A 20,180-nucleotide genomic window follows, 5' to 3' on the forward strand; every position below is an offset into this window, starting at 1 on the left:
TCTTAGCACTTTAATCCCTGTTACTCCCCCTATCGGGGGAGGTCTATATGGCCTGCATGATTACCCTGACAAAATATAACAACAAGACATGCGGTCTGGGACCCATGGTAACTAGGTTGTGTTAAGTAGTACTATTCTTAGCACTTTAATCCCTTTTACTCCCCCTATCGGGGGAGGTCTATATGGCCTGCATGATTACTCTGACAAAATATAACAACAAGACATGCGGTCTGGGAGCCATTGTAACTACGTTGTGTTAAGTAGTACTATTCTTGGCACTTTAATACGTGTTACTCCACCTATCGGGGGAGGTCTATATGGCCTGCCCGATTACCCTGACAAAATATAACAATAAGACATGCGGTCTGAGAGTCATGGTAAGGTTGTGTTAAGTAGTACTATTCTTAGCAGTTTAATCCCTGTTACTCCCCCTATCGGGGGAGGTCTATATGGCCTGCATGATTACCCTGACAAAATATAACAACAAGACATGCGGTCTGGGACCAATGGTAACTAGGTTGTGTTAAGTAGTACTATTCTTAGCACTTTAATCCCTTTTACTTCCCCTATCGGGGGAGGTCTATATGGCCTGCATGATTACCCTGACAAAATATAACAACAAGACATGCGGTTTGGGACCCATGGTAACTAGGTTGTGTTAAGTAGTACTATTCTTGGCACTTTAATCCCTGTTACTCCCCCTATCGGGGGAGGTCTATATGGCCTGCCTGATTACCCTGACAAAATATAACAATAAGACATGCGGTCTGGGACCCATGGTAACTAGGTTTTGTTAAGTAGTACTATTCTTAGAATTTTAATCCCTTTTACTCCCCCTATCGGGGGAGGTCTATATGGCCTGCCTGATTACCCTGACAAAATATAACAATAAGACATGCGGTCTGTGAGCCATGGTAAGGTTGTGTTAAGTAGTACTATTCTTAGCAGTTTAATCCATTTTACTCCCCCTATCGGGGGAGGTCTATATGGCCTGCCTGATTACCCTGACAAAATATAACAATAAGACATGCGGTCTGGGACCCATGGTAACTAGGTTGTGTTAAGTAGTACTATTTTTAGCACTTTAATCCCTTTTACTCCCCCTATCGGGGGAGGTCTATATGGCCTGCCTGATTACCCTGACAAAATATCACAATAAGACATGCGGTCTGTGAGCCATGGTAAGGTTGTGTTAAGTAGTACTATTCTTAGCACTTTAATCCCTTTTACTCCCCCTATCGGGGGAGGTCTATATGGCCTGCCTGATTACCCTGACAAAATATAACAACAAGACATGCGGTCTGGGACCCATGGTAACTAGGTTGTGTTAAGTAGTACTATTCTTAGCACTTTAATACGTTTTACTCCACCTATCGGGGGAGGTCTATATGGCCTGCCCGATTACCCTGACAAAATATAACAATAAGACATGCAGTCTGAGAGTCATGGTAAGGTTGTGTTAAGTAGTACTATTGTTAGCAGTTTAATCCCTGTTACTCCCCCTATCGGGGGAGGTCTATATGGCCTGCATGATTACCCTGACAAAATATAACAACAAGACATGCGGTCTGGGACCAATGGTAACTAGGTTGTGTTAAGTAGTACTATTCTTAGCACTTTAATCCCTTTTACTTCCCCTATCGGGGGAGGTCTATATGGCCTGCATGATTACCCTGACAAAATATAACAACAAGACATGCGGTTTGGGACCCATGGTAACTAGGTTGTGTTAAGTAGTACTATTCTTGGCACTTTAATCCCTGTTACTCCCCCTATCGGGGGAGGTCTATATGGCCTGCCTGATTACCCTGACAAAATATAACAATAAGACATGCGGTCTGGGACCCATGGTAACTAGGTTTTGTTAAGTAGTACTATTCTTAGAATTTTAATCCCTTTTACTCCCCCTATCGGGGGAGGTCTATATGGCCTGCCTGATTACCCTGACAAAATATAACAATAAGACATGCGGTCTGTGAGCCATGGTAAGGTTGTGTTAAGTAGTACTATTCTTAGCAGTTTAATCCATTTTACTCCCCCTATCGGGGGAGGTCTATATGGCCTGCCTGATTACCCAGACAAAATATAACAATAAGACATGCGGTCTGGGACCCATGGTAACTAGGTTGTGTTAAGTAGTACTATTTTTAGCACTTTAATCCCTTTTACTCCCCCTATCGGGGGAGGTCTATATGGCCTGCCTGATTACCCTGACAAAATATCACAATAAGACATGCGGTCTGTGAGCCATGGTAAGGTTGTGTTAAGTAGTACTATTCTTAGCACTTTAATCCCTTTTACTCCCCCTATCGGGGGAGGTCTATATGGCCTGCCTGATTACCCTGACAAAATATAACAACAAGACATGCGGTCTGGGACCCATGGTAACTAGGTTGTGTTAAGTAGTACTATTCTTAGCACTTTAATACGTGTTACTCCACCTATCGGGGGAGGTCTATATGGCCTGCCCGATTACCCTGACAAAATATAACAATAAGACATGCAGTCTGAGAGTCATGGTAAGGTTGTGTTAAGTAGTACTATTGTTAGCAGTTTAATCCCTGTTACTCCCCCGATAGGGGGAGGTCTATATGGCCTGCATGATTACCCTGACAAAATATAACAAAAAGACATGCGGCTGGGACCCATGGTAACTAGGTTGTGTTAAGTAGTACTATTCTTAGCACTTTAATCCCTTTTACTTCCCCTATCGGGGGAGATCTATATGGCCTGCATGATTACCCTGACAAAATATAACAACAAGACATGCGGTTTGGGACCCATGGTAACTAGGTTGTGTTAAGTAGTACTATTCTTAGCACTTTAATCCCTGTTACTCCCCCTATCGGGGGAGGTCTATATGGCCTGCATGATTACCCTGACAAAATATAACAACAAGACATGCGGTCTGGTACCCATGGTAACTAGGTTGTGTTAAGTAGTACTATTCTTAGCACTTTAATCCCTTTTACTCCCCCGATAGGGGGAGGTCTATATGGCCTGCATGATTACTCTGACAAAATATAACAACAAGACATGCGGTCTGGGAGCCATTGTAACTACGTTGTGTTAAGTAGTACTATTCTTGGCACTTTAATACGTGTTACTCCACCTATCGGGGGAGGTCTATATGGCCTGCCCGATTACCCTGACAAAATATAACAATAAGACATGCGGTCTGAGAGTCATGGTAAGGTTGTGTTAAGTAGTACTATTCTTAGCAGTTTAATCCCTGTTACTCCCCCTATCGGGGGAGGTCTATATGGCCTGCATGATTACCCTGACAAAATATAACAACAAGACATGCGGTCTGGGACCAATGGTAACTAGGTTGTGTTAAGTAGTACTATTCTTAGCACTTTAATCCCTTTTACTTCCCCTATCGGGGGAGGTCTATATGGCCTGCATGATTACCCTGACAAAATATAACAACAAGACATGCGGTTTGGGACCCATGGTAACTAGGTTGTGTTAAGTAGTACTATTCTTGGCACTTTAATCCCTGTTACTCCCCCTATCGGGGGAGGTCTATATGGCCTGCCTGATTACCCTGACAAAATATAACAATAAGACATGCGGTCTGGGACCCATGGTAACTAAGTTGTGTTAAGTAGTACTATTCTTAGCACTTTAATCCCTTTTACTCCCCCTATCGGGGGAGGTCTATATGGCCTGCCTGATTACCCTGACAAAATATAACAAGACATGCGGTCTGAGAGCCATGGTAAGGTTGTGTTAAGTAGTACTATTCTTAGCAGTTTAATCCCTTTTACTCCCCCTATCGGGGGAGGTCTATATGGCCTGCCTGATTACCCTGACAAAATATAACAATAAGACATGCGGTCTGGGACCCATGGTAACTAGGTTGTGTTAAGTAGTACTATTCTTAGCACTTTAATCCCTTTTACTCCCCCTATCGGGGGAGGTCTATATGGCCTGCCTGATTACCCTGACAAAATATCACAATAAGACATGCGGTCTGTGAGCCATGGTAAGGTTGTGTTAAGTAGTACTATTCTTAGCACTTTAATCCCTTTTACTCCCCCTATCGGGGGAGGTCTATATGGCCTGCCTGATTACCCTGACAAAATATAACAACAAGACATGCGGTCTGGGACCCATGGTAACTAGGTTGTGTTAAGTAGTACTATTCTAAGCACTTTAATACGTGTTACTCCACCTATCGGGGGAGGCCTATATGGCCTGCCCGATTACCCTGACAAAATATAACAATAAGACATGCAGTCTGAGAGTCATGGTAAGGTTGTGTTAAGTAGTACTATTGTTAGCAGTTTAATCCCTGTTACTCCCCCTATCGGGGGAGGTCTATATGGCCTGCATGATTACCCTGACAAAATATAACAACAAGACATGCGGCTGGGACCCATGGTAACTAGGTTGTGTTAAGTAGTACTATTCTTAGCACTTTAATCCCTTTTACTTCCCCTATCGGGGGAGGTCTATATGGCCTGCATGATTACCCTGACAAAATATAACAACAAGACATGCGGTTTGGGACCCATGGTAACTAGGTTGTGTTAAGTAGTACTATTCTTAGCACTTTAATCCCTGTTACTCCCCCTATCGGGGGAGGTCTATATGGCCTGCATGATTACCCTGACAAAATATAACAACAAGACATGCGGTCTGGGACCCATGGTAACTAGGTTGTGTTAAGTAGTACTATTCTTAGCACTTTAATCCCTTTTACTCCCCCTATCGGGGGAGGTCTATATGGCCTGCATGATTACTCTGACAAAATATAACAACAAGACATGCGGTCTGGGAGCCATTGTAACTACGTTGTGTTAAGTAGTACTATTCTTGGCACTTTAATACGTGTTACTCCACCTATCGGGGGAGGTCTATATGGCCTGCCCGATTACCCTGACAAAATATAACAATAAGACATGCGGTCTGAGAGTCATGGTAAGGTTGTGTTAAGTAGTACTATTCTTAGCACTTTAATCCCTGTTACTCCCCCTATCGGGGGAGGTCTATATGGCCTGCATGATTACCCTGACAAAATATAACAACAAGACATGCGGTCTGGGACCAATGGTAACTAGGTTGTGTTAAGTAGTACTATTCTTAGCACTTTAATCCCTTTTACTTCCCCTATCGGGGGAGGTCTATATGGCCTGCATGATTACCCTGACAAAATATAACAACAAGACATGCGGTTTGGGACCCATGGTAACTAGGTTGTGTTAAGTAGTACTATTCTTGGCACTTTAATCCCTGTTACTCCCCCTATCGGGGGAGGTCTATATGGCCTGCCTGATTACCCTGACAAAATATAACAATAAGACATGCGGTCTGGGACCCATGGTAACTAGGTTTTGTTAAGTAGTACTATTCTTAGAATTTTAATCCCTTTTACTCCCCCTATCGGGGGAGGTCTATATGGCCTGCCTGATTACCCTGACAAAATATAACAATAAGACATGCGGTCTGTGAGCCATGGTAAGGTTGTGTTAAGTAGTACTATTCTTAGCAGTTTAATCCCTTTTACTCCCCCTATCGGGGGAGGTCTATATGGCCTGCCTGATTACCCTGACAAAATATAACAATAAGACATGCGGTCTGGGACCCATGGTAACTAGGTTGTGTTAAGTAGTACTATTTTTAGCACTTTAATCCCTTTTACTCCCCCTATCGGGGGAGGTCTATATGGCCTGCCTGATTACCCTGACAAAATATCACAATAAGACATGCGGTCTGTGAGCCATGGTAAGGTTGTGTTAAGTAGTACTATTCTTAGCACTTTAATCCCTTTTACTCCCCCTATCGGGGGAGGTCTATATGGCCTGCCTGATTACCCTGACAAAATATAACAACAAGACATGCGGTCTGGGACCCATGGTAACTAGGTTGTGTTAAGTAGTACTATTCTTAGCACTTTAATACGTTTTACTCCACCTATCGGGGGAGGTCTATATGGCCTGCCCGATTACCCTGACAAAATATAACAATAAGACATGCAGTCTGAGAGTCATGGTAAGGTTGTGTTAAGTAGTACTATTGTTAGCAGTTTAATCCCTGTTACTCCCCCTATCGGGGGAGGTCTATATGGCCTGCATGATTACCCTGACAAAATATAACAACAAGACATGCGGCTGGGACCCATGGTAACTAGGTTGTGTTAAGTAGTACTATTCTTAGCACTTTAATCCCTTTTACTTCCCCTATCGGGGGAGATCTATATGGCCTGCATGATTACCCTGACAAAATATAACAACAAGACATGCGGTTTGGGACCCATGGTAACTAGGTTGTGTTAAGTAGTACTATTCTTAGCACTTTAATCCCTGTTACTCCCCCTATCGGGGGAGGTCTATATGGCCTGCATGATTACCCTGACAAAATATAACAATAAGACATGCGGTCTGGGACCCATGGTAACTAGGTTTTGTTAAGTAGTACTATTCTTAGAATTTTAATCCCTTTTACTCCCCCTATCGGGGGAGGTCTATATGGCCTGCCTGATTACCCTGACAAAATATAACAATAAGACATGCGGTCTGTGAGCCATGGTAAGGTTGTGTTAAGTAGTACTATTCTTAGCAGTTTAATCCATTTTACTCCCCCTATCGGGGGAGGTCTATATGGCCTGCCTGATTACCCTGACAAAATATAACAATAAGACATGCGGTCTGGGACCCATGGTAACTAGGTTGTGTTAAGTAGTACTATTTTTAGCACTTTAATCCCTTTTACTCCCCCTATCGGGGGAGGTCTATATGGCCTGCCTGATTACCCTGACAAAATATCACAATAAGACATGCGGTCTGTGAGCCATGGTAAGGTTGTGTTAAGTAGTACTATTCTTAGCACTTTAATCCCTTTTACTCCCCCTATCGGGGGAGGTCTATATGGCCTGCCTGATTACCCTGACAAAATATAACAACAAGACATGCGGTCTGGGACCCATGGTAACTAGGTTGTGTTAAGTAGTACTATTCTTAGCACTTTAATACGTTTTACTCCACCTATCGGGGGAGGTCTATATGGCCTGCCCGATTACCCTGACAAAATATAACAATAAGACATGCAGTCTGAGAGTCATGGTAAGGTTGTGTTAAGTAGTACTATTGTTAGCAGTTTAATCCCTGTTACTCCCCCTATCGGGGGAGGTCTATATGGCCTGCATGATTACCCTGACAAAATATAACAACAAGACATGCGGCTGGGACCCATGGTAACTAGGTTGTGTTAAGTAGTACTATTCTTAGCACTTTAATCCCTTTTACTTCCCCTATCGGGGGAGATCTATATGGCCTGCATGATTACCCTGACAAAATATAACAACAAGACATGCGGTTTGGGACCCATGGTAACTAGGTTGTGTTAAGTAGTACTATTCTTAGCACTTTAATCCCTGTTACTCCCCCTATCGGGGGAGGTCTATATGGCCTGCATGATTACCCTGACAAAATATAACAACAAGACATGCGGTCTGGGACCCATGGTAACTAGGTTGTGTTAAGTAGTACTATTCTTAGCACTTTAATCCCTTTTACTCCCCCTATCGGGGGAGGTCTATATGGCCTGCATGATTACTCTGACAAAATATAACAACAAGACATGCGGTCTGGGAGCCATTGTAACTAGGTTGTGTTAAGTAGTACTATTCTTGGCACTTTAATACGTGTTACTCCACCTATCGGGGGAGGTCTATATGGCCTGCCCGATTACCCTGACAAAATATAACAATAAGACATGCGGTCTGAGAGTCATGGTAAGGTTGTGTTAAGTAGTACTATTCTTAGCAGTTTAATCCCTGTTACTCCCCCTATCGGGGGAGGTCTATATGGCCTGCATGATTACCCTGACAAAATATAACAACAAGACATGCGGTCTGGGACCAATGGTAACTAGGTTGTGTTAAGTAGTACTATTCTTAGCACTTTAATCCCTTTTACTTCCCCTATCGGGGGAGGTCTATATGGCCTGCATGATTACCCTGACAAAATATAACAACAAGACATGCGGTTTGGGACCCATGGTAACTAGGTTGTGTTAAGTAGTACTATTCTTGGCACTTTAATCCCTGTTACTCCCCCTATCGGGGGAGGTCTATATGGCCTGCCTGATTACCCTGACAAAATATAACAATAAGACATGCGGTCTGGGACCCATGGTAACTAGGTTTTGTTAAGTAGTACTATTCTTAGAATTTTAATCCCTTTTACTCCCCCTATCGGGGGAGGTCTATATGGCCTGCCTGATTACCCTGACAAAATATAACAATAAGACATGCGGTCTGTGAGCCATGGTAAGGTTGTGTTAAGTAGTACTATTCTTAGCACTTTAATCCCTGTTACTCCCCCTATCGGGGGAGGTCTATATGGCCTGCATGATTACCCTGACAAAATATAACAATAAGACATGCGGTCTGGGACCCATGGTAACTAGGTTGTGTTAAGTAGTACTATTTTTAGCACTTTAATCCCTTTTACTCCCCCTATCGGGGGAGGTCTATATGGCCTGCCTGATTACCCTGACAAAATATCACAATAAGACATGCGGTCTGTGAGCCATGGTAAGGTTGTGTTAAGTAGTACTATTCTTAGCACTTTAATCCCTTTTACTCCCCCTATCGGGGGAGGTCTATATGGCCTGCCTGATTACCCTGACAAAATATAACAACAAGACATGCGGTCTGGGACCAATGGTAACTAGGTTGTGTTAAGTAGTACTATTCTTAGCACTTTAATCCCTTTTACTTCCCCTATCGGGGGAGGTCTATATGGCCTGCATGATTACCCTGACAAAATATAACAACAAGACATGCGGTTTGGGACCCATGGTAACTAGGTTGTGTTAAGTAGTACTATTCTTGGCACTTTAATCCCTGTTACTCCCCCTATCGGGGGAGGTCTATATGGCCTGCCTGATTACCCTGACAAAATATAACAATAAGACATGCGGTCTGGGACCCATGGTAACTAGGTTTTGTTAAGTAGTACTATTCTTAGAATTTTAATCCCTTTTACTCCCCCTATCGGGGGAGGTCTATATGGCCTGCCTGATTACCCTGACAAAATATAACAATAAGACATGCGGTCTGTGAGCCATGGTAAGGTTGTGTTAAGTAGTACTATTCTTAGCACTTTAATCCCTGTTACTCCCCCTATCGGGGGAGGTCTATATGGCCTGCATGATTACCCTGACAAAATATAACAATAAGACATGCGGTCTGGGACCCATGGTAACTAGGTTGTGTTAAGTAGTACTATTTTTAGCACTTTAATCCCTTTTACTCCCCCTATCGGGGGAGGTCTATATGGCCTGCCTGATTACCCTGACAAAATATCACAATAAGACATGCGGTCTGTGAGCCATGGTAAGGTTGTGTTAAGTAGTACTATTCTTAGCACTTTAATCCCTTTTACTCCCCCTATCGGGGGAGGTCTATATGGCCTGCCTGATTACCCTGACAAAATATAACAACAAGACATGCGGTCTGGGACCCATGGTAACTAGGTTGTGTTAAGTAGTACTATTCTTAGCACTTTAATACGTTTTACTCCACCTATCGGGGGAGGTCTATATGGCCTGCCCGATTACCCTGACAAAATATAACAATAAGACATGCAGTCTGAGAGTCATGGTAAGGTTGTGTTAAGTAGTACTATTGTTAGCAGTTTAATCCCTGTTACTCCCCCTATCGGGGGAGGTCTATATGGCCTGCATGATTACCCTGACAAAATATAACAACAAGACATGCGGTCTGGGACCAATGGTAACTAGGTTGTGTTAAGTAGTACTATTCTTAGCACTTTAATACGTGTTACTCCACCTATCGGGGGAGGTCTATATGGCCTGCCCGATTACCCTGACAAAATATAACAACAAGACATGCAGTCTGGGAGGGACCCATGGTAAGGTTACTTCCTTTTGCACAATAGAGTACAGGTATGGCATCGATTTTTGGAACCCGGAGATCATTTTTAGGAACCGGGAGATGGAAAAAGGTGCTTGGACACCCAGTACAGGTCGTTCTCCTTCAGCCTTTTTATACGAGGGTCCAGGACCCTAAACAGAAACAACAGCATGAAACACCACATATGCCATCCATTTGCACAATAGAGTACAGGTATGGCATCGATTTTAGAAACCCGGAGATAATTTTTAGGAACCGGGAGATGGAAAAAGATGCTTGGACACCCAGTATAGGTCGTTCTCCTTCAGCCTTTTTATATGAGGGTCCACCATCATCAACAGGCACAACAGCATGAAATACCACATATGCCATACTTTTGCACAATAGAGTACAGGTATGGCATTGATTTCAGAAACCCGGAGATAATTTTTAGGAACCGGGAGATGGAAAAGATGCTTGGACACCCAGTACAGGTCGTTCTCCTTCAGCCTTTTTATACGAGGGTCCCGGAACCCTCAACAGAAACAACAGCATGAAACACCACATATGCCATCCTTTTGAACAATCCAGTACAGGTATGGCATCGATTTTAGGAACCCGTAGATAATTTTTAGGAACCGGGAGATGGAAAAAGATGCTTGGTCGGTCCTCCTACTTCAAATTTGGGGCACTGCGCGTGCAATCTACTGTGCCATCAGATATGAGTGGTGTGTTAATGAGTACTATTCTTAACAGTTTCATCACCGTTATGTGCCTTTTTTTTGGTTTGGGTTTTGTAGCCACAGTGCAGCACCAGAGGCCAGAAAAATTAGGCATGTCCAAATGCCTGAAAAACTAGGTATTGTTGCAGCCGCTGCTGTAGCAGCGGCCAGAAAAAATTATGTTTGTAAAACAGTTAGAAAGTGCCCTAAAACCTTGCGGCTTGAACACTAGTTGTTGGCGGATAAGTCACGCAAGTCATCCGGAATTCGAAGATAAAATACAGCAGCGTGTGTACCATTTGTAGCCCAAGGCAGCTCATCTCATCAGGCCTTTTTTACTCAAATGTATCGCCCAATGTCAGTCCCTTCAGGATCCATCCCTCATTCATTTTAATAAAGGTGAGATAATCAAGACTTTTTTGACCTAGGCAACTTCTCTTCTCAGTGACAAAACCTCCTGCTGCACTGAAGGTCCTTTCTGACATGACACTTGAAACGGGGCAGGCCAGAAGTTCGATTGCAAATTGGGATAGCTCAGGCCACAGGTCAAGCCTGTACACCCAGTAGTCAAGGGGTCCATCGCTCCTCAGAGTGTCGAGATCCGCAGTTAATGCTAGGTAGTCTGCTACCTGTCGGTTGAGTCTTTCTCTGAGGCTGGATCCCGAAGGGCTGTGGCGATGCATAGGAGTTAAAAAGGTCCGCATGTCCTCCATCAACAACACATCTGGAAAGCGTCCTGTCCTTGCCGGCGTGGTCGTGGGAGGAGGAGGAGGATTTCTTTCATCTCTTCCCCTGTTAGATTCCCGTTGGGCTGTGACATCACCCTTATACGCTGTGTAAAGCATAGTTTTTAATTTATTTTGGAACTGCTCCATCCTTTCCGACTTGCGGGAATTTGGTAACATTTCAGTCACTTTATGCTTATACCGGGGGTCTAGTAGCGTCGACACCCAGTACAGGTCGTTCTCCTTCATCTTTTTTATACGATGGTCCCTCAACAGGCACGATAGCATGAAAGACCCCATTTGCACAAGGTTGGATGCCGAGCTAATCATGTCCCGTTCCTCGTCCTCACTGATGTCACTGAAGGTATCTTCTTCCCCCCAGCCACGTACAACACCACGGGTACCAGATAGGTGACAACAACGAGCACCCTGGGATGCCTGTTTTGGTTGGTCTTCCTCCTCCTCCTCAAAGCCACATTCCTCCTCTGACTCCTCTTCCTCACAATCCTCTTCCTGTGTTGCCGCTGTTCCAGCAAGCGATGCTGATAAGGCTGTTTCTGGTGGTGATGGAGACCACAACTCTTCCTCTTCACGCTCATCTACGGCCTGATCCAGCACTCTTCGCAGGGCACGCTCCAGGAAGAAAACAAATGGTATGATGTCGCTGATGGTGCCTTTGGTGTGACTGACAAGGTTTGTCACCTCCTCAAAAGGACGCATGAGCCTACAGGCATTGCACATGAGCGTCCAGTAATTTGAAAAAAAAAATCCCCAGCTCCCCAGAGGCTGTCCTAGCACCCCGGTCATACAAATACTCGTTAACAGCTTTTTCTTGTTGGAGCAGGCGGTCGAACATTAGGAGTGTTGAATTCCAACGTGTTGGGTTTTCGCAAATCAAGCGCCTCACTGGCAGGTTGTTTCGACACTGGATATCGGACAAGTGCGCCATGGCCGTGTAGGAACACCTGAAATGGCCACACACCTTCCTGGCCTGCTTCAGGACGTCCTGTAAGCCTGGGTATTTATGCACAAAGCATTGTACAATCAGATTACACACATGTGCCATGCACGGCACATATGTCAACTTGCCCAATTTCAATGCCGCCACCAAATTACTTCCATTGTCAGAAACAACCTTGCCAATCTCCAGTTGGTGTGGAGTCAGCCACTGATCCACCTGTGCGTTCAGGGTTAACAGGAGTGCTGGTGCGGTGTGACTCTCGGCTTTCAGGCGAGTCAACCCCAAGACGGCGTGACACTGCCGTATCCGGGATGTTGAATAGTACCTGGGGAGCTGGGGGGGTGCCGTTGATGTGGAGCAAGACGCAGCAGCAGAAGAGGACTCAGCCGAGGAAGAGGAGGGAGTAGGAGGAGTAGAGGAGGTAGCAGCAGGCCTGCCTGCAAGTCGTGGTGGTGTCACCAACTCCTCTGCAGAGCCACGCATTCCATGCTTGGCAGCCGTCAGCAGGTTTACCCAATGCACAGTGTAGGTGATATACCTGCCCTGACCATGCTTTGCAGACCAGCTATCAGTGGTCAGATGGACCCTTGCCCCAACGCTGTGTGCCAGACATGCCATTACTTCCTTTTGCACAATCGAGTACAGGTTTGGGATTGCCTTTTGTGAAAAGAAATTTTAGCTGGGTACCTTCCACTGCGGTGTCCCAATAGATACAAATTTTTTGAAAGCCTCAGACTCCACCAGCTTGTATGGTAAAAGCTGGCGGGCTAAGAGTTCAGACAAGCCAGCTGTCAGACGCCGGGCAAGGGGGTGACTTTGGGAAATTGGCTTCTTACGCTCAAACATGTCCTTGACAGACACCTGACTGTGGGCAGATGACCAGGAACTGCTACGTAAGAGAGACTGAGTGGAGGATGATTGAGAGGGGGCAAGGAGGACAGCAGTGGTTGACGTGGCTGAAGATGCTGGACCAGGTGGAGGATGGCGGCTTTGAGTTTGTGTGCTGCTTCTACTCATGTGTTCTTCCCATCGGCGTTTGTGATGTGAGACCATGTGCCTTCGCAAAGCAGTTGTACCTAGGTGGGTGTTGGACTTCCCACGACTCAGTTTCTTTTGGCACAGGTTGCAAATGGCATTGCTGTTGTCAGAGGCAGACACACAAAAAAAAATGCCACACTGCTGAGCTCTGCGATGATGGCATTCTGGTGGTGGCAACAGCATGCGTTGATTGGCGTGCTGTCTGGCTGACCCCGGGTGTCGATGCATGCTGTCTCTGACTGTGCCACTAGCTCCTTGCGACGACCTCCCCCTGCTTCCAACTCGTCTCCTCCTCCTCTCTGTCTCCCCATCTGAACTTTCCCCCTCTTCTTCTTCTCTTCTAGCGGGCACCCATGTGAAATCCACGGACACATCATCATCAACCGCTTCACTTGTATCTGACAAATCAACAAAGGAAGCAGCAGCGGGTACAACATCATCATCATCATCATCATCATCATCATCACACAGTACGTCCATGTCTGTAATGCTGCCTGACTGAGACATATCACTGTTATCTACATCCTCTGTCAATGATGGTTGCGCATCACTCATTTCTTCCAACTGATGTGTCAATAACTCCTCTGACAGATCAAGTGAAGCGGCTGTGGTGCTAGTGTTGGTGGTGGCGGCAGGCGGGCGAGTGGCACTGGTCACTTGAGAGGTGCCCGAAGCTAAGCTGGAGGTGGATGGTGCGTCAAGGTTAGGACTAGGAGCGGAAGCTGTAGAAGATTGGGTGTCCTGTGTTAGCCATTCAACTAGGTCCTCCTCAGAACTTTTCACGTCCATGGCACGTGGCCTCTGAACACTGTGCATAGTTGTAGGGTCTAAGGGAATCACAGCACCACAACCACGACGGCACCTGCAGGGTGGCCTGCCTCTGCCTGTCATTTTTTTAAAAATGTACACTTACACTACTATTAAACAAATTATTAGTGGTGGCACTAGTTGGCAAGTGGGCCTGGCACACACGCTGGCAGGCAGGCAACTGCAATTCAATTGCACTAGCAGACTGATGATTCACAGTCAAAAATGTTTTTATTTTAAATATTTACAAAACTGTTATAACAAATATGATTGGTGGCACTAGTTGGCAAGTGGGCCTGGCACACACGCTGGCAGGCAGGCAACTTCAATTAGATTACACTAGCAGACTGATGTTTCACAGTCAAATTTTTTTTTTAAATATTTACACTACTGTTATAACAAATATGATTGGTGGCACTAGTTGGCAAGTGCGCCTGGCACACACGCTGGGAGGAAGGCAACTGCAATTAGATTACACTAGCTGACTGATGTTTCACAGTCAAAAAAGTTTTTTTTTTAAATATTTACAATACTGTTATAACAAATATGATTGGTGGCACTAGTTGGCAAGTGGGCCTGGCACACACGCTGGCAGGCAGGCAACTGCAATTCAATTGCACTAGCAGACTGATGATTCACAGTCAAAAAATTTTTTATTTTAAATATTTACAATACTGTTATAACAAATATGATTGGTGGCACTAGTTGGCAAGTGGACCTGGCACACACGCTGGCAGGCAGGCAACTGCAATTCAATTGAACTAGCAGATTGATGATTCACAGTCAAAAAATTTTTTATTTTAAATATTTACAATACTGTTATAACAAATATGATTGGTGGCACTAGTTGGCAAGTGGGCCTGGCACACACGCTGGCAGGCAGGCAACTGCAATTCAATTGCACTAGCAGACTGATGATTCACAGTCAAAAAAGTTTTTATTTTAAATATTTACAATACTATTATAATAAATATGATTGGTGGCACTAGTTGGCAAGTGGGCCTGGCACACACGCTGGCAGGCAGGCAACTTCAATTAGATTACACTAGCAGACTGATGTTTCACAGTCAAAAAAAGTTTTGTTTTTAAATATTTACACTACTGTTATAACAAATATGATTGGTGGCACTAGTTGGCAAGTGCGCCTGGCACACACGCTGGGAGGAAGGCAACTGCAATTAGATTACACTAGCTGACTGATGTTTCACAGTCAAAAAAGTTTTTTTTTTAAATATTTACAATACTGTTATAACAAATATGATTGGTGGCACTAGTTGGCAAGTGGGCCTGGCACACACGCTGGCAGGCAGGCAACTGCAATTCAATTGCACTAGCAGACTGATGATTCACAGTCAAAAATTTTTTTATTTTAAATATTTACAATACTGTTATAACAAATATGATTGGTGGCACTAGTTGGCAAGTGGGCCTGGCACACACGCTGGCAGGCAGGCAACTGCAATTCAATTGAACTAGCATATTGATGATTCACAGTCAAAAAAGTTTTTATTTTAAATATTTACAATACTGTTATAACAAATATGATTGGTGGCACTAGTTGGCAAGTGGGCCTGGCACACACGCTGGCAGGCAGGCAACTGCAATTCAATTGCACTAGCAGACTGATGATTCACAGTCAAAAAAGTTTTTATTTTAAATATTTACAATACTATTATAATAAATATGATTGGTGGCACTAGTTGGCAAGTGGGCCTGGCACACACGCTGGCAGGCAGGCAACTTCAATTAGATTACACTAGCAGACTGATGTTTCACAGTCAAAAAAAGTTTTGTTTTTAAATATTTACACTACTGTTATAACAAATATGATTGGTGGCACTAGTTGGCAAGTGGGCCTGGCACACACGCTGGGAGGAAGGCAACTGCAATTAGATTACACTAGCTGACTGATGTTTCACAGTCAAAAAAGTTTTTTATTTAAATATTTACAATACTGTTATAACAAATATGATTGGTGGCACTAGTTGGCAAGTGGGCCTGGCACACACGCTGGCAGACAGGCAACTGCAATTCAATTGCACTAGCAGACTGATGATTCACAGTCAAAAAAGTTTTTATTTTAAATATTTACAATACTGTTATAACAAATATGATTGGTGGCACTAGTTGGCAAGTGGGCCTGGCACACACGCTGGCAGGCAGGCAACTGCAATTCAATTGCACTAGCAGACTGATGATTCACAGTCAAAAAAGTTTTTATTTTAAATATTTACAAAACTGTTATAACAAATATGATTGGTGGCACTAGTTAGCAAGTGGGCCTGACACACACGCTGGCAGGCAGGCAACTTCAATTAGATTACACTAGCAGACTGATGTTTCACAGTCAAAATTTTTTTTTACAAAAATATTTACACTACTGTTATAACAAATATGATTGGTGGCACTAGTTGGCAAGTGCGCCTGGCACACACGCTGGGAGGAAGGCAACTGCAATTAGATTACACTAGCTGACTGATGTTTCACAGTCAAAAAAGTTTTTTAAAAAAATATTTACAATACTGTTATAACAAATATGATTGGTGGCACTAGTGGGCAAGTGGGCCTGGCACACACGCTGGCAGGCAACTGCAATTCAATTGCACTAGCAGACTGATGTTTCACAGTCAAAAAAAGTTTTTATTTTAAATATTTACAATACTGTTATAACAAATATGATTGGTGGCACTAGTTGGCAAGTGGGCCTGGCACACACGCTGGCAGGCAGGAAACTGCAATTCAATTGCACTAGCAGACTGATGATTCACAGTCAAGAAAGTTTTTATTTTAAATATTTACACTACTGTTATAACAAATATGATTCGTGGCACTAGTTGGAAAGTGTGCCTGGCACACACGCTGGCAGACAGGCAACTGCAATTAAATAACACTAGCAGACTGATGTAAAAGTTTTTTTTTAACAAAATTTAAACTAATGTTACACCAGATAGGAGTGGTCGCACTGAGGATTGAAGTAGGCACAGTATATGCTGGCAGCCTGACACACAGGCTGGCACTAGCGGCAGCCAGGCTGGCCTGGCAACTAAAATTAAATAACACTAGAAGAGGACTTAAATTTACACTAATGTTACACCAGATATAAGTGGTGAAAAACAGAGCTATTAATCACAGTATATGATGTGGGCCTGACACACAGGCCTGATGGAAAATTAAATTAGATTACACTAGCAAAATGATGTAAAAGTTTTTTTGTTTTTTTTTTAAATTTACACTAATGTTAACCAGATATCAGTGGTGGCACAGAAGAATTAATCACAGTATATGATGTGGGCCTGACACACAGGCCTGATAGAAAATGAAATTAGATTACACTAGCAAAATGATGTAAAAGTTTTTTTTTTTTTTTAATTTACACTAATGTTAAGCAGATATCAGTGGTGGCACAGAGCAATTAATCACAGTATATGCTGTGTGCCTGACACACAGGCCTGATAGAAAATGAAATTAGATTACACTAGCAAAATGATGTAAAAGTTTTTTTTTTTAAATTTACACTAATGTTAAGCAGATATCAGTGGTGGCACTAATCACAGTATATGCTGTGAGCCTCACACACAGGCTGACAGCCAGGCAAATGCAAATAAAATTACAAATAAAAAAAAAAAACGACTGAAGTTCTAGCCCTAAAAAGGGCTTTTTGGGCTGACGTTCTAGCCCTAAAAAGGGCTTTTTGGGGTGCTGTCCTTATAGTAGAGATTAGATGAGTCCTTCAGGACTGTAGTGGACACTAAATACACTAGCCTAGCTATCTATTTCCCTATAAAATCACCAGCAGCAGCACTAACCCTCCTCTCACTAAGAATGCAGGATCGTAATGAATCTAAAATGTCTGTTGCCCAGGAGCTGGGAGGGTCTGTGAGGGAGTGTCTGCTGCTGATTGGCTCAAATCTGTCTGCAGGCTGTGAGATACAGGGTCAAAGTTTCCTCAATGATGACGAATAGGGGGCGGATCGAACATCGCATATGTTCGCCCGCCGCGGCGAACGCGAACAAGCTAAGATCGCCGCGAGCACTTAAGCAGCGCTGATATTGGAGTGCGATATGGAGCACAATTTTGCTCTACGCTCACTACTTGCCTTTTAACTCCGGGTTTGTAAAAACCTGTAATACCAGCGATGTAGGAAAGTGAGTGGTGAGAATAACGTGCAAATTAGTACCGCACCCCTCATAATGCAAAACTCGTAATCTGGCCGTAAGTACAATAGTCTAACAACCATTAAATAAACCCAAATTACCTAAACTAATAAATCCTAAAGTTACAAAAAAAAATAAGTTTACTAAAAATAAAAAAGGCTAAGATAACATAAAATAAAAAAACAAATTACCAAATTTAACAAAATTAAACCTAATCCCTATGAAAATAAAAAAGACCCTCCAAAATAAAAACACCCCTACACTAAGAATAAACTACCAGTAGCCCTTAAAAGGGCTTTTTGCAGGGCATTGCCCCAAGATAATCAGCTCTTTTACAAAAAATAGACAAAGTTCCAACTAACATTAAAAACCCCAACCCCCCAAAATAAAAAAACCTAACACTAAAAAACCTAACCTACCCATTGCCCTGAAAAGGGCATTTGTTTGGGCATTGCCCTTAAAAAGGCATTTAGCTCTTTTCCTGCCCATCCCTAATCTAAGTAAAACAAACCTCCTAAAAAAAAACTTAAAAAATCCTAAGTCTAACCCCCAGGTTGGTACTCACGGTTCCTGCAGTCCGGCCGGCGACCCTGGAACTGAAGACCAGCGTCCGCGGAGCCATGGAGCATGGAGGATCCTCTTTGTACGATCTCCGCCGTACACTGAATAGTGAATTCAAGGTCCGCGATTAAAGATGGCGTCCCTTGAATTCCTATTGGCTTATTTGATTATTACAATTCAAATCAGCCAATAGGATGAAAGCTATTCAAATCCTATTGGTTGTTTTAATTAGCCAATAGGATGAGAGCAAGTGAAATTCTATTGGCTATTCAAATCAGCCAATAGAATTTCACTTGCTCTCATCCTATTGGTTAATTTAAACAGCCAATAGGATTTGAGTAGCTTTCATCCTATTGGCTGATTTGAATTGTTAGAATTAAATCAGCCAATAGGAATTCAAGGGACACCATCTTTAATTGCGGACCTTGAATTCACTATTCAGTGTACGGCGGAGATCGTACGAGGATCCTCCATGCTCCATGGCTCCGGTCTTCAGTTCCAGAGTCGCCGGTCTTCAGCTCCGTGGTCTTCAGTCTTCAGCACCGCTCTGCGCAGGATGTTCCTGGAAGAAGACTTCATCGCCTGGAATAGGACATTCTTCTCCGCCGGACTGCAGGAACCGTGAGTACCAACCTGGTGGTTAGATTTAGAATTTTTTAAGTTTTTTTTTAGGGGGGGGGGTTGTTTTATTTAGATTAGGGATGGGCAGGAAAAGAGCTAAATGCCCTTTTAAGGGCAATGGCCAAACAAATGCCCTTTTCAGGGCAATGGGTAGTTTAGGTTTTTTAGTGTTAGGTTCTTTTATTTTGGGGGGTTGGGGTTTTTAATGTTAGTTGGGACTTTGTCTATTTTTTGTAAAAGAGCTGATTATCTTTGGGCAATGCCCTGCAAAAAGCCCTTTTAAGGGCTACTGGTAGTTAATTCTTAGAGTAGGGGGTGTTTTTATTTTGGGGGTGGGGTTATTTTCATAGGGATTAGGTTTAATTTTGTTAAATTTGGTAATTTGTTTTTTATTTTCTGTAATCTTAGCCTTTTTTAATTTTTTGTAAACTTATTTTTTTTTTATTTTTTGTAACTTTAGAATTTTTTAGTTGAGGTAATATCGGTTTATTTAATGGGTTGTTAGATTAGGGGATGTTAGGTTAGGGGGTGTTAGGTTAGTGTACTTAGTTATTTAAATAGTTATTTGCGTTGTGGGTTTTGGCGGTTTAAAGTGTTAATAAGTTAAATAGGTTTATTGCGATGTGGGAGTTTTGCAGTTTAGGGGTTAATAAGTTAATTAGGTTTATTGCGATGTAGGGGTTTTCCGGTTTAGGGGTTAATAGGGTAAAAAGGTTTATTGC

Source organism: Bombina bombina, chromosome 1 (assembly GCF_027579735.1).
Source record: "Bombina bombina isolate aBomBom1 chromosome 1, aBomBom1.pri, whole genome shotgun sequence".
Lineage (NCBI taxonomy): Eukaryota > Metazoa > Chordata > Amphibia > Anura > Bombinatoridae > Bombina > Bombina bombina.